The sequence below is a fragment of the Dermacentor albipictus genome, chromosome 4, assembly GCF_038994185.2.
Source record: "Dermacentor albipictus isolate Rhodes 1998 colony chromosome 4, USDA_Dalb.pri_finalv2, whole genome shotgun sequence".
NCBI lineage: Eukaryota > Metazoa > Arthropoda > Arachnida > Ixodida > Ixodidae > Dermacentor > Dermacentor albipictus.
Window position 1 is genome coordinate 64,471,143 of NC_091824.1, and position 15,356 is coordinate 64,486,498.

A 15,356-nucleotide genomic window follows, 5' to 3' on the forward strand; every position below is an offset into this window, starting at 1 on the left:
GTATAGAGATACATTTCTTTTAAACTTTCACCTAAGGGGATCGGTTACTGTTATTTACTTCCAGAGTTATTTCTGTGATACACAAGTTCATGTACTACCAAGCGGAAATGAAATGCACACATGGGAAAATGAACTAGAAGATGTATTTTCCATTCCCCCTTCGCCACTGTGTATGAGAGTGGGCTGACTCATACATATAGGCTTAGCTTGACGGAATAGCGCTTTTAGCAATCGTCTACGCCCCGATCACTCATCTCACTTTCAGGTATATCAAGTAATAAGTAATTAGACGCAACATGTGTTGTTCTTTATTCCTTCTTGTTAACGTTTAATTCCGGCGTAACTTAACAGTTATCTCTCACGTAGACCAGGTCGTGTACCCGATTGACACGTGGTGTTTCCATTCCTGAGCATGCGCAGATGAGTTTTGTGTCTTCTTTCATTTTTCGCCTCAGTGCTCCCTTCACGGCGTTCGTGTTGTCCACTTCTGTACTCTTGTGTCCTGTCTGCACGCCTCACTTCTAGTTTGCATAATGAATCCTTACCAACTAGCTCAGCTTTCTGTCGTTCTAATAGCAGACACTACTGTAAAGCGTGCTTCTCCACAATAAGAATTTGCGTGAGGAGAAGCCCAAGCCAATAATTTGTAGTGTAATACAGGTGAGACGCGAAGCTGCAGAGCGAGCAAAGCTGTGTGCACATTTCTCGCATAACTAGAAAACTTAGCATCAAGATGGTGAGCGTCCTACTGAGGCAACAATAAACATAATAGAGACTTCAACTCACATAAAACTTCGGCCATCTCTATTTCGAAGCCTCTGCGTGCTGTTTGCCCAGCCACCGCATTGGGAATCTGCATGCGCTGAGAATATGTAATGGTGGTCACGTCACGGCAGTCTGTTTATGTACGTGGCTGTTGGCGAGCAGAATCAATCTCTATTATGCGTTATAAGCATGCGTTGTGATGCGGTAACGCTGTGAAATAAAAAGTTTGGGAATACCACTGCTATCAGTAAATGGCTAACTACAATACCTTATCGACAGTGTGTTCTCTTATTCAGTTATTGTGTGATTCTCGCTAAATACAAGTGCACAACGTCGCCCGTATAAACAATCGGTAAGTTCAATAACAGCCCTCTCAAAGCCGTTTGTCTTACGCAATGCTTTTTCTGAGCGGAATGTAAGCCGAAAGAGAAGTCTCTGTAGGATGCAAATTTAGAAGCAGTGTGGGGCAATTCTTAAAGACTAAAGAGTCAGTAATTTGCTTGTACTTTTGTAACGCATGGCAGATGAGGAACTGTAGTTTCCCAATCACCGCTATCTTTAATTTTGCAGTCTATTGAAGCTGCCGTTGGAGCAAGAAAAATCACCTAACTGCTATCGGTGAACAACGCCGAAGGTGAGTCCCTTACGCCTCTATCACATCGCGGGCGGCTACCAACGGTGGCCGCCTCACTGGGGGGAGGTCGCGATGGCACGATGTAATGTGGTAAGTTGCACAATATTCTGGCGTGCTAAACGTAAACGGCTCAGGCGTGTGCGTGGATGGTGTTATTATTGGACGCCGGGGCGTGCGTGCATCGGGTAGATGCAGTTGGCAGTAGTGCAGAACTTAGTTGCTTGGCAGTGACGTTACGGAAGCGCCGCGTCGCGCAGGTGGAACGATACGACTTGCTAGCACTGTGTCCACATCTTGATATCTTGCAGATATATTGCGGTTGCAGTGCTTTCACTGAAACCATTTAGCAATTACCCCATTTCGGCCACCGCTGGGCGTTTCAGCTAAGCGACCATCTGTTTTACACATAGCCTCCAGAGGTCGAATTCATTATACCCCAGTGTGCAACTCAAATCCTCCCAGGAAAATAGAAGATGCCGCTGCTAGGTTATCAGGACATGAATGCCACGAATTATTCATGTTGAGTATTTTTGTGTGGCCGGCCTACCTCGCGGGCATTCTCTGTCTCTTAAGGCCATTACCAGAACCAGTGCATGTAACGTCAGACGGCGCACAATGCCCGCCCTCTGACGTTACATTACATCTCACACCCTTATATCTTTAGGCTTACCAACCACGCTGCCTGTTTCTTCGTATGGTCTCCGCACTCGGTGCTCGAATGCTGGCTTTCTCTTTGCTTGGTTGGTTGCTGCCAGAGTCGTCTTTCTGCCTCGTCTAGACGTCGCTATAGAGCTGAGGATATCATCTAGCCAAGCTACTTTTGGGTGCTCCGAGGTGCTATATTATAATACGAGTAGAAAACCTTAAATAGCCGTGTTCGACTGCCATCCGTAAGAAAACAGCGCCATGTTAGAATTTTGCGGAGGAAAATATGCAGATGTTTACATATCGTGGTGCGTGCCTTCGCGCTACTAGCATAATCGGTTACTACTAGAAAACGTTATCTAGTGGACAGAGAAGCTGTTTTCATATAGCTTTATCTCATACCTTTGCAAACGGCAGCAGGTTTACCGCAGCTGGCATTCATACTACTCTAAGCTGTAATTCTATAGGCTAGTCTGAACAACGTGGTTTATCAGGTAGGCTAGCGGAGAAATGCAAGTCCTGTGCTTTATTTTAATTGCATTCATTCCCAAAGAATATGGCTTCTCGAGTTACGCTACGGCAATATCAAATCTTTTCCGACTCGGCAAAGGTAATCACGCCTACATTCAAGCGCCAGCATAAACTACAAGAGCGTATTGATCATAACACGCATTATTTCGTCATTTAGAACCGCGCGTGTGCGTCCATCGACGACGTGGATGACGAGTTTCCACGACAAAAGAAAACCAAAGCATCCTGGCAGCGCGCTGCCGCAGTTCTCATATCCAATGCAAATATCGCACATCCCCGAAAAAAAGAACACTTGCCCCAAATTCGTTCGCAGTTAGAGGCACACGCATTGTGCGGCGAAGTCGAACGCATAAGCCGGCCGACATCATTTTTTTGCTGCCCAAGCGGGGCTATACGACAACACGCTAGTCGCGGCGCGTCGTCATCGGTATAGGCGGCCCATTTTGGCGCTACTAGTCTCGCATTTTTTTAGGCTTATCTGCGAACGGCCCGTTTATCTCGTTTCCGGCTTCAAGAGGCCGCGAGGCCTGACGCGCCGCCGCGAGCAGCAGCAATGCAACCGCAAAACGATCGCGCACAATGGAGGCGCGAGAAGCGTTCCCCGCCGTGCACAGTTCCGGTGGCCAGAGGGAAGGGAAGAGGTGCGCGCCTGCCAGTGCAGGGAACAAGGCCTGGGGAGAAACGAACCAAGACCGGAGAATGGCGGTTATAGGAATATCGACAGCACTGTGCACGCAGTCATAGCGCCGCACTGCTCCGTTAAGGGGACATTAACGGCGTATTATATCGCCACTGAGGAGCGAGGATGGAGATGGGGAGGACATAAAAAAGCGGTGGCTACGCCGAAAAAAAAAATATGAGCGAAAGAAACAACGACGACGAGAGAAATGGAGTATGGCGTGCCACCCGGAGCGACGCCGCTAACGCCTTCCGCGGTGCCGGCGGCGACTCGATGCCTGCAGGAAAGACGTCGTTAGCCGTGTCACGTGGTTCGCATTAGGCCTAACGTTGTTTGGCGGCTTTATAATGCGCGCAACGCAGGGGACTCTTGCGCGCGCCGGTTGTTCCTCGCCTTGCGCGGCGGCGCGCAGATGAGGATAGATTTGATGCGCGCGCAAACTCTCCACCCTCTTGCTTGCTCCTTAGGCTCCTGCAAAAATTCTACGTTGGCGCTTACATTTTTTATTTAAGCGCGCTTACTCTTCTTGGGTCAGCGTGTGTTGTCTAATGCTGTTAAAGCCTCTTGTGTACTTGTCCGTGTCCTCGACTTAAGGCGCTTCTTGAGGGCTCTGGGGGCCGCGAGTGTGCCTTCGAGCTCACGCCTTGGACGCTGATAAGAGGGACATGAAAGCAAACGAGGAAACTCTGATCTTCTCGGTAATTGCTCTAAATATAGCTTGGATGTTCACCGGCATGTATGAAGTCTTTGCCTGAAAAAAAATATGTCTTGGCCATCGTGCTTGTACGTATTCATTTAGTTATACAATGCGCTGAATAACCTTAAAAATCGTGCAATTGCAAAAGGCTCAAATGAGCTATAGAAGCCGCATACAGCAACTCAGCGCATAAAATGTTGGTGAATGAGCGTTACGGCGATGGAGCCCAGCAGCAATTCTTAACGCGAATTTTCTTTCCGTGTGTGGCTGTCTGTAAGCGTGGCGGTGGACAATAAGAAAGCCGCGCGACTTGCACATAGAATAGAGGTGCAGCAGCTGTGCCGCATTTAGCAGACTGAGCTGTCTCACCAACGTCACATGTCCTAACAGCTTTAGGCCTCAATATTGCTGCTTGACTTCTAACGCAAGCCAAAGGGCATACGGTGTTGACCAAATAACCGACTCCCACGTAATTCCTCTTTCTTTCTAGCCTACATATTTCTTTTGTATGTTTATTTTTACGCACTCGCTTTGCCGTGTGTTATCCTCCTATGTCCGTAGTCTGACGAATGATAGCTTCAGAAAGAAAAAAAGAGACACCTGTATTCGGGATTAACCCTACGTGGGCTGAAACGAACCCGAGACAGTGCAGCCTCATGCGTCTTGTGCGACCAGAAAGAGAGAGAGAGAGAGAAAAGAATATGAAATCGAATGAGCGCGCTCGTAAGCTGCCCTCGCGTCCGACCCGGACCGCGTGGGCTCCGTTTTCACCGCCAGCTTAGAGAAGCAAATCAATCGTGCGCACGAGTGCGCCGATTTGGTACACGCCCATGCGATTGCCACACGAAGAGATTTTCCTCGTCGCTGTTGCAATCGTCTGCGAGCGAGCTCTGGCTAAGTGGCGGCCTTTCTGAGGCCCTTAATTATATTTCAAAAGGAAACTAATAACCGCATGGCCGCTGGTAATCTCTGCCCGCGGAGTGGATGTGACTCATTTGCAACTAACTCTGCCCCCTCTCCCCCGTACTGCTGAACGCGACTCGTATATTCATGCGTGCAGGCTTGATCGAAAATCATCCAGTTCATTTAGAGCGGACCAAACGACGCTTATTAGTTCCCAGAAAGGGTGACGCTTGGCCTGCTGAAGCTGTTGCAGTGGCGCAACACGTACTGTTGTGTGATGGTGAGGCATCACACAACAATTGGGCATCATGTCGGCATGCGTCTGCAGTTCGTCTAGAGAGCAGCTTGCGCGCAAAATAGACGTTTGATGTTAGTTTTCTTTTTCGGATAAAAAAAATATAGAAACTACGCGAAAAGATTTTCTTGCCATTTGGTCACATAATAGCACTGCACAGCTGTACGATAGCGTTGTGAGATGGAGCATATATTTTGTTGGTCTTAAGCTACGATTGTGAGGAAAATTTGTGTTTCACTTGCGGAGGGTTTGAAGTTGTTCACAGCTGCGATATGATGTGGTATTGGGAAAACAGTTTTGTTTATGACAACAAAGCTAAAGTATACTGTGTCAGAACTTCAAAAGACTGGCGCCCTGAATACAATGAAGACGATGGTAAATCCTCTTTTTTTGCATGGTTAAATATATACACGACAATTTTATGCTGCCATCTTAAAGCGTATATTAGTTAAAGTTATATACTTAAAGTTAAAGCGTATATGACCCTTTACGCTCGGTATTTCGATCGAAGAACTAAAGGTGCAAGTGAACCTGAGAGAGAATAGTGCGACACACAGGCAATCAAATATCGGGAAGCTACGCGTTTCACCGCGGGTTTCGGGAAGAATGGTACCTGAATAATTGAGAGTATGAGAGATTCGGGGCTGCAGCTCAGCAGTGAAACCGGCTGTTGCCTGCTTTCACCGGGCAAACGCACGCGAAAAAGTTGTGCAGTTTTAATGCTGTCACAGAAATCAGCACCCTAAGAATAAATAGAACATTGACAATCAGTGACTGCTCGTACCGGAGCATGTTATTCGTCGGAGACTTCTCGCCTCCCCCCCTCCAGTGGCTGTTCTCATGCAACTGAAGCTCTTCATCATCGTGACAATTTGGGCTTGTCGGCATGGCATTCTGAGATGATGTTCGTAGCGCAAGTACATGGGAAATAAGAAAGAATAGGAAAATCAGGGTGCTTGAAGCTCATCAACTCGAGTGGCTGATTTTGGTTCTCGTTCAGGCCCATTGGACCAGAACACCAATGAATAAGGACCTACCCACCCACTCCATCCCACCGTATCCCTTCCCTTATTCCCATTTTCCCCTCCCTTGACTATTCAATAAAGTTTTTTCGTCCATCCATGCAGTCTCATTCTCGACAATGTGCGCTTTGGTCACTTTTACTTACTTTCTCTCTCTATATTCCCCCTTTCTTTTTTACCTCCGTTGTAATGTAACAGGTCTGACGCCACCTGGTTAACCTCGTTACTTTTCATGTACTTGCTTTCTGTCTTAGCCGAGGTTATATTTATATGCATGCTCAAGGTGGCTAAAGTGCTCTTGCGCATCTTCACGGCGAATGTAGTACACGGCCTCCCTGTCACTGTGTCAAGAAACTGTTCTCTGCAGGTACATGCGCCCTGCCTGTCTCTTTTTTTTTTTTGCGACGTCGACGGCGACGTCGACTAGCCTCGCTTTCTTGCCTTATATCTATCTCTTACACTGCCACAATGACTGTACAAAGTACGTAAGAGCAAAAGTGCTTCATTAAGAAGTACGATTACTCTTTAAAATTCAGTTAACTGATATCGAACGCGGCAACACACCTGTGTGTAAAATGGGACCACGCTCTGTTCAACCGGAGTTCGGACTAGAGTCGGGGACGAAAGCTTACGGTTCGCGGGATCTGGTAATATCTTTAATTTCCGAGCAGTTTGCGAGCACAGCAAGTAAAACCACGTAACCCTGTGCTGTTGCGATACGATAGTGAAGGCTACAGATGCGTGTATCAAGCTTTGTGAACCGACCGCCCAACTATTATACAAATTTCTTTCTCCGATCCCGCGGTCTCCAAGCTTGGGACGCCGAGCGTACGTCGAAATGCGAACATTGTCCACGTGAGGATACCGCTGTGAGAGCAATGCATCTCTGTTGACAGACCAGACTCTTGTGAAAAGACGGGCACTGCCGCTCGTTCGATTAAACAACTCCAGTCGTGTTGGATATGTTTTACAGCCCGTGCGGCGAACCCGCTCGAGCGACAAAGAAAGGACGGGAGAAGACGCGTGAGCAATCAGCTTTTAAGTAAAATATTGGATGAGATGTGTCACGCTCTCGTATCGCATGCATTATTCATACTACCGAGAATGCGCGTGCCCATAAGCGACAATTTGTACAGCCAAGACGCCTCTGGAGCACCTTATTGCGAAATAATTTAATTATAGTAGTCTTTCAATGGCACGTCGCGGGCCGAAAGTTTCGTTAACGCCCGCTGGGGACATCATGCGCTGAGGCAACACGACTTTCAAGCGGTATTGTAGAAGTTTACTTTCCTGAAGGAAAAAAAAGAGCAAATCGAAAAAGGAATGCTGTATTGAGCCTTTAATGTTGCCGACAGGGGAAAAAGAAATTTCACTGCGGAATAATAGTATCCCATCATGCTCTATATTTGAAGGCTCAAGACGTTGAAATGGTCGGTTTCCAAGTAGGAGCTATAGTTCTCTCTGAAAAACTTGCGTAAACATTAAAATGAAAAGACTGTCGCTTCACAAAAAAGTTCAACAAGCATTCAACCCGGCCACATGAAAAGATGAGTTGTCTCAGCGGCTGCACCGGGGGCGTACGCGAATACAGACGTAAAGAAGCAACGACTTGAAGTGTATTGTCGACGAATTTTCCCAAGTATTTTTGTTTATAGCGCTGCTCGGCGTCTGACCTTGCATATCACGCTTCACGCTGTCCGCGCCACGCTGCGTGATGCACACGTATACCGTGTCGGCTAGTAATATTTAACGCTTGCGTCATCCGCTCTTTCTCCCTAGCCACTGTCCCCTCGTAGGAAGTAAGCCAATACTGTGCAATACTTAAACGTATGGCATCGACTCGATTCTACCGTAGCCGCACTGTTGTAGCGGCCGCTTACAGCTCACCGGTATGCCAGCAGGACAGAGCTTTCCCGCAGTACAGCTTTTCACAGTGCAGACATATATATATAACTGCAACAGCGGTTAATTTCGCTGCACATTCCGAGTCCGTATTTCTCGAAACTTGCGCAAGGCATACAGTATCCAACGAAAACCTATGATTTGGGTACTGTTTGACTCTCCGATTTCAAGTTCCCCGACGTCTTAAGTTACTGATTATTTATCGAGTAAAGAAGAACTCAAATTGGTAATTGTAGTGGTGGTGTTGGTGGTGAGTTGCAGCAACAGGCGCGTTTAGGCTGGCGAAATACACCGGCTATTGCTCCAGCCGAGCGTCTCCTACAATATCACGGCTGCATTTCACCAGATGTGCATCACACCAGTCTCTCCTAAGAATGTAATAAGAAAACGTGAAGCTTCTTTGAGGGCTACGACTGGACGTTCCGGGAACACAAACTGTGGCAGGCATGCGTTCGGAAGGTCCTTCTTTTGCCGGTTCTGGAGAAGAGCGTCCCTTTTCATCTCGGTATTTTGGGCACGAGCACAAAATATGCTTAGTGTCTCCCATATCGTCGCATGCTGTACATTTCGGGGAATCGATGCACCCCGTTTGAAATATCCATGCTGGTTATTTAAGTTAGGCTTGAAACGTTACTTATGCTTCTTCTCAGTGCAATAACCTGGTTACGCAGGGCGAAAGTGGTGGAAACCAAGGCGACCAAAAGTAATTACAAAAGTCATGTTTCTTTTTTCTTTTTCTTTTACTTGATTACTCTTTGGGGCCATGACCTTACGAGGGTTATAAAGTGCTGCATATGCAAGATCAGCAGCTTTTTCATTTCCAGCAATATCGATGTTGTGGGCAATACTCTGAAGCTTTACTATGACGCCTTTGTTCCCGAGCACTTTCACGGGGGCTATTGATTTGCGCGGGAACTTGATGGATCGCAGCCTTTGCCTGCGTGAATGTGTTTTTCTTACGGACTCAAAGTTTTCAGTTTGCGTAAATCAGCAGCTATTACCACGCCTTCCACAACTGTTAACGAGGCTAAGTATCGGTAATTTTGTCAGGGTAGCCCCTGATGTGAAGCTCTGGGAATAATGATAATTTTCCCTCGAATCAAATGCTTGTTAAAGGCAGAAGCACGCGGGTTATATGACAGTGTGTTGTTTTTCCCAGTCTCGAGGAAATTGGTAAATTAGGATAGCAATGATGAAATTTAAGTGTCTTGGGCCTTTGTGCAGCCCCCGTAACAAAGGCGAGGAGAATAAAGGATAGTTTTTCTCAGTTTGTATTTCCTTAGGATTACAGTGCGGTTTTAGCACCGTGAATGGCGTAGCGAAATGACTACCCTGCGCCGTGCTCAGCGACGATGGCGCTCACGATCACGGCATCGAAGATACGATTGGAAGAAAAGTAGGGAAATGACAAAAAAAAGAAGACGTACAAAAGCACAGTTCGCAATAGGGGATCAGAAAATTTGGTTGTGGGAGTTCTTAGTGTTTCTTTTTTTCTTGTTTAACCTAGGTAGGACATTGGATACTATAATAGCAAGAGCTTGGTGGCGCAACCCACCGTCCCGTTCCAAAGGGGACGCTCATAACATCCATCCATCGAACAAATGCCATCGTTTCGTGCCTTGGAAGCGTGCCGTGGAAGTGCTCGTGCACTTAGATTCGGTCGCATCTTAGACACAACTAGCGTGTCGGTCATAATCTAATGCCCCACCCTACAACGTCGCTTACAGTGAAGACCTGGGCAGTATGATTATTTCATCTTAAAGCCGCACGTACACCAGAGAATGGAATTCGCTGTTTACATCATCAACCTGTTTCAGCGCAGTTTTCCTTACAATCCCTCAGGCCTGCGACAACCTTCTGTCAGTTTTACAATAGGTGTTTTCTACGTTTGCTTCTGATATGATGACGAGACCGGTACACTTTTTAAGAGCAGGGAACCGTTTTCGTAAGGAACGCTGGAATAAGGTTCTGACTAAATGTAGCGTGGCTGAGCCCACTATTACGTTTTATTTGAATACCACAGGTTGCATAGTATGTTGTACGTGTGTATCTCACGTCTGGCGTTGTTATATATTGTTGCGTAATTTCATGTGCAGATCTGAACTTAACTTAGGTGCGTGTTTTGAGACCCTCTTGTGCACTTTCACTCGTTTACAGAACTTTGTATGTCTCTTCGGGTCCTTTTACATTCCCCTGTAGGTAGCATTTTTGAAATGCTTGTGTGTGTTTTTTTTTTACTTTCACAAGTGCGTATCACTTTTTCATGCTTTTGTTTTGCTTTCCCCGTGGAAAGGGCTAGCCGGCGCCAATAATGGTACCAATCTCCCATTTCACTCCTTAACAATAACAAAAAATTATATATGGACTTCGTTCACAGGCAAAACAAGCCAGTCCATCTTTTAAATTTTCTTTACCTCGGTTTTTAAGAATTATATTTGTACGGAGAACGTGACCATAGCGTATTTGAATGCGCCAGAAACTTATCCTATCGTCTTTCGGCCTTTGCTGCTTTGATGTATACACTCTGGTCTGAGCAGTACACGAGAGACAAACGTTATCTAAAACTTCACTGGGCGCTTCACTGACCGTAGGTTTCCCGATGGTCTAATCATCTCGTGCACCGCCAACGCGCTCAGTCTGCAACGCCACTGGCTACGTTGCGCGTCCCACCAACGTTGTGAGACGCCTGGTACCTGCCAGGACGCTGTTCCTTCTGCCGAGCAGAAGTTGGCTTGCGTGCTGTGTCCCGCCAACATGTCCCACCAATGTGTAGTTAGAACTCGATCCGTAAGAGGACATCGATCGCACCGCCAAGCCTTGATATCGCCTACAGTGCTTCATGGTTCGGGCGAAGCCGGCAAATTGTTTTCAACTACCAAGCTATCCTTGTAAGAAACCCGCATGTGTTTCTGTACTCCCTGTCGGGTAGATGGCAATATATTTTTTCCCTTCCATTCAGCTGCATATTAGCTATTTCTGGGTGCATACTAATTGTCGCCTGTTCTGATCTGGTTCACTTGTAATGCGCCTTCCATTGAAGATAACTGGGCAGCCCACGCGACTGAAAGCCTTGCGAAGGGTCACACCACACGCAGGGTTAGGAGTCTCGGGCAGAGCCAGCACCAAACGAACACGCTTGTATGGAAGGAAACAACGGCGCAAACGCCAAATTATGCCACTCACCCGCGCTGGCGGCGATCGACACCTCCTGTTTTCGATAGCCGGCTTTTTGGTACAGGGGAGTTGTCGGGAAACATAGGGGAAGGCCCTCATTGCGTGAAACGGGACACGGAGTCATTCATAATAAAAAGGGAATAGAAGGGTGGACGAGGCAGCCGGCTCAGGCGCATGGACTCCCTCACACCTCCCCCCCTTCCCGCCCCCTTTCTAGCGCTGGTGCTGGTTGCAACGAGAAAACGGAGCGGCCGGCTTCCTCTTCGCACAGCTTTGGCGCGAGCCATTAGAGTTGTTGATTGCCCGTAACCTTTTTATTGTTTACGAATTACCGAATTATGGGTGCCAGTGACCCGAAGCAGCTGGTAAAACTGCAACTGGGTCCATTTGCATGATTACGGGATATTACCGATCAACGCGCTGCTTTGCGAAATAGCGCAAAATCTCTTAGTTTTGTGTAAAACAGCATGTTTGTGCCAATAACGCGACAGTATACTAACGATAGTAGCGACATCTTGTGACCTTTGGGCAACTACAATGCATTTGATACGCTTTTTTTTTTCTTATGGTGCTGCGTGAGTGGTTGTCGTCGAAAGAAAATCGTTAAATAACAGCATCTTAATGATTATGTCGCTCTTGACGCCTTACACCAGCAGTTATGAACGTGGTAGGGTTACTGCAATGTTGGCTTTGTAAGCTCTTTGGTAAGCTCTTTGTAAACTCTGCGTCGCAAGATGTCACAGTCGGCGCTGTTACATCGGCACATATTTTCCACAACCCGGTATTCCATAAACACGTGAAAACTGTCTATCATAGGAACGCGATGAACATTCGCGTCGGTTTGGGTTGAATTCCTTACCGACGTTAACCTGGAAATTCCCGTCGGAATTGGACATTTATGCATTCGCTTCGTCGCACGGGTGAAAATTCGTAATTGATATTACGCCTGATAATATTTTATTACCTCTTTCTTTTTGTCTTAGAGTGCGTGAAACGAATTATTATTCGGCAAGGCCGAGAGCAGCCTAGGCTCACTGGAAGCCATGTGGAACGCATTTGTGATTCGTTTTCAGCGCGATGTGTCATGGCGTCGGGGCATCCTTTTTGGCGTTGTGTGACTCCCACACTCGCCATTGAGATCGAGGTTACAACCTGGTTATCAACTCGACCATTGCTATCGGTGTCCCTCTGGCCCTTTCCGGCGATTCTTTATCAATTGCATTGACAAATAACGAGCTTTCTATATAAAGGATATCAATTAAATAAATTCAGTTAACGTATTCTTAAAAGGTCAGCCTACACCGTTGCCGGTGCCAAGGGCAGACTGGACTTTAGTAAGATTAGTGCATACGTGGCGTGGTTATGACGTGAAATCGTTCCGTGGGGCATGTCATTAAATGAGGCTCATCCGGTTGGTTATGAAAGTGCACGCCTCATGTTAACGCACTTCGTCCATGGTAATTGTACTGTGATCGCACATCGCCGAAAACGCAGTGACGCCGAAGGGCGTCGCAACTTGAAAATTGTAAAGTCCGCTTCGTAAGTGAGTATACCTCACTTGCCGTTTTACGCGCCGCCAGAATTCGGTGTGATTTGGTTTGATTGGGTGTCTTGCTGTCTTTATGTAACCTCCGGATAAAATTTGATGCTGGTGTGAGGTTATCAACCACTATCTCGTGCCAGATATCAGAGAAGAGAACAACTAAAGAATGGGAAAGAAAAATAGGTAGCGTGATACTTAAGAGCGTAAATATGAAAAACGAAGTATCACAAAATGCGAATTCAGACTGGCGACCATGTGCTATTAGGAATACAATGTATTGTTGCCGATGTGGAAGTCAGCTGCCGCAGAGGAGCCGTCCCTAAAACTGCTGTCAGCCATGAACCAGCACTCTGAACAAAGAGCCTCTCCCATAAGACGTAAAGGTTCCTGAAAAAAGTCCTAATTATTTGCATCAATCAGTAAACCAATCTTCTTTAAGGCCGTGATGGCGGTTAGCCACCCTTCGGATGAGACGTTTGATTAACGCCTTTGTGCTTTGCCACTTTGCCTACGTGGCGGCTATGCACAGATGGCAAAGAGCAGAGAGGAACAAACTCAACACGTTGCTCAGGAAAATAACTAAGCGAGCCCTGGGTATACCGATCTTCACCAACACCAATCGCCTCCTCCAGCTAGGTGTGCATAACACTCTGGAGGAGATTGCAGAGGCTCAGGAAAGAGCGCAACTTGCCAGACTCTCCACGACCGCCGCCGGCAGGAGGATATTACAAGAGCTCGGCTACCCACCATCTGCAGAAGCACCAAGAAAATGCCAGTTAGCACGGGACATACGAGATTTGATCTCCGTATCGCCGATACCAAGAAATGTACACCCTGAATATAACAAGGGTAGAAGGAAAGCAAGAGCTTCAACCATACTCAAACAGATCCAGACAGAGGGGCGTAGAGCCTGCTTTGTTGACGCGGCCGCATATCGGAAGGGGTGCTCCTTTTCTGCAGTAGTGGTGGATTCCAAACAGCGACTCACGAACTGCGCATCTGTACGAACCGGAGATCCGGCGATAGCCGAGCAGGTGGCCATTGCCTTGGCGATGCTTGATGACAGCAGCGACGTCATCTACAGTGACTCACGGTCAGCCATTAGGGCATTTCAGTGTGGAGTGATCTCAGAACAGGCTTTTGGGCTGCTTCGTAAGGCAGGTCCGGATAAAATCAAGCATCACTTGCTTACTTGGTTCCCAGTCCACGTTGGGCACATGGCGGGTGTCCCAACGAACCTCAATGAGACGGCCCATGCTGCCGCGCGCGCACTGACTGACCGCGATGGCGCTGTAACGGCCGAAGAGAGGGTTACGCATGGTAGGGACGCGCCTGCCACTTATAATGAACTTCTTAAACACTTCCATCTCTCGCGGCGACAATACCCCCCTCCTCACCTCAAGCTCACTAGGCCTCAGGCACTGACATTCAGACTGCTGCAGACAGAAACTTATCCCAACCTGTCCACGTTACATGCGATATATCCGGAGATTTACACTGATGACGCGTGCCCTGCTTGCGGGGATAAATCAACACTTTCGCACATGCTCTGGGGATGTATCTCTATAGCAAGCCCTGACCTCAACTCAGCTAGGTGGAGGCGGCCCTCCGCAATCCACTCCTGGCTGAGCAACGTTGGGCTGTCCAGCAGGCCCACGATGCGGCTGGCAGGCTAGGCCTGTCGGTCCCGACGTGGGAGCGGCCCGCGACGTGCTAATACGCGTTCTGCAGGACTGTAAAATAAAAGTTACTCAATCAATCAATCAATCAATCAATCAGTAAACCAATCAATAAGTCCGTTAACCAGTGGGAAGGTCGCTTAAACCAGCATATTACAGGACTCTGGTTAAACCCGAAAGGTCATCGCAAGCATTATTTGCAGAAGAAAGGGCGGGTGGTTGCACTATAAGAATGGTTGAATGTTGGGAAACTTAGTATTGCAGACGCAGTATATCTTTCCATCTTTTTCTGAGTTTTAATTTTTTTATGTGAATACAATACCTGAAAAACTGCGTTCTAAGAATATTGTACATATCTCACGAGAATTATGTCTCTTCTTCTGCTTCTTGTCATGATTGATCGTTCATTCTTACTCTATGAACATTGCTCCAACCATTGCTATAAGGAGTCGCCATTTCCATTAGTTTTTCTGAGTCCAGCCATTTAAATAATTGCGCAGGCGCTGCTTCTTCGCTTCGAAGTTGGCGTCAGACGTCTCCCTTATAGAATTCTCATACGCCAACCTCACCTTCTCTTAACTTCGTGCTCTCCGGTCGTCTGTTTAATCCTGTAATTAGGCTCAGTTTTACTTGTGTAACAGAACTGCTTCAGCTTTCTCTTTTGAACCGTCCTTTAGTTGTTTTAGCCCTTGATCACCAGCCAGATATCGCCGTTTGAGCACTCCACTCATATTTTTCGCACTGTTCTTGCACATATTTCAATGCATTCATTTGAGCTGCGATTACATAGATCCGTTGAACGTCGGATTGTATGAAGTGCTTTGTTTCCATATGGCGTAGCTCGTCGTAGCATAACTTTCTGCAGCTGTCAGTTCGGCTTTAGTGTT

General features: G+C 47.1%; 1 protein-coding gene across 5 annotated transcripts in view; it reads left to right on the forward strand.

Annotated features, from left to right (window-relative positions):
- Positions 1–15,356, forward strand: part of LOC139059120 (uncharacterized) — a 724,926-nt gene that overhangs the window by 385,532 nt on the left and 324,038 nt on the right. For all 5 annotated transcript variants that reach the window (XR_011513933.1, XR_011513932.1, XR_011513931.1 and 2 more), the window contains exon 2: positions 1,336–1,399. The gene's annotated coding sequence lies outside the window, so the exon portion shown is untranslated. The remainder of the gene's footprint in view (positions 1–1,335; positions 1,400–15,356) is intronic.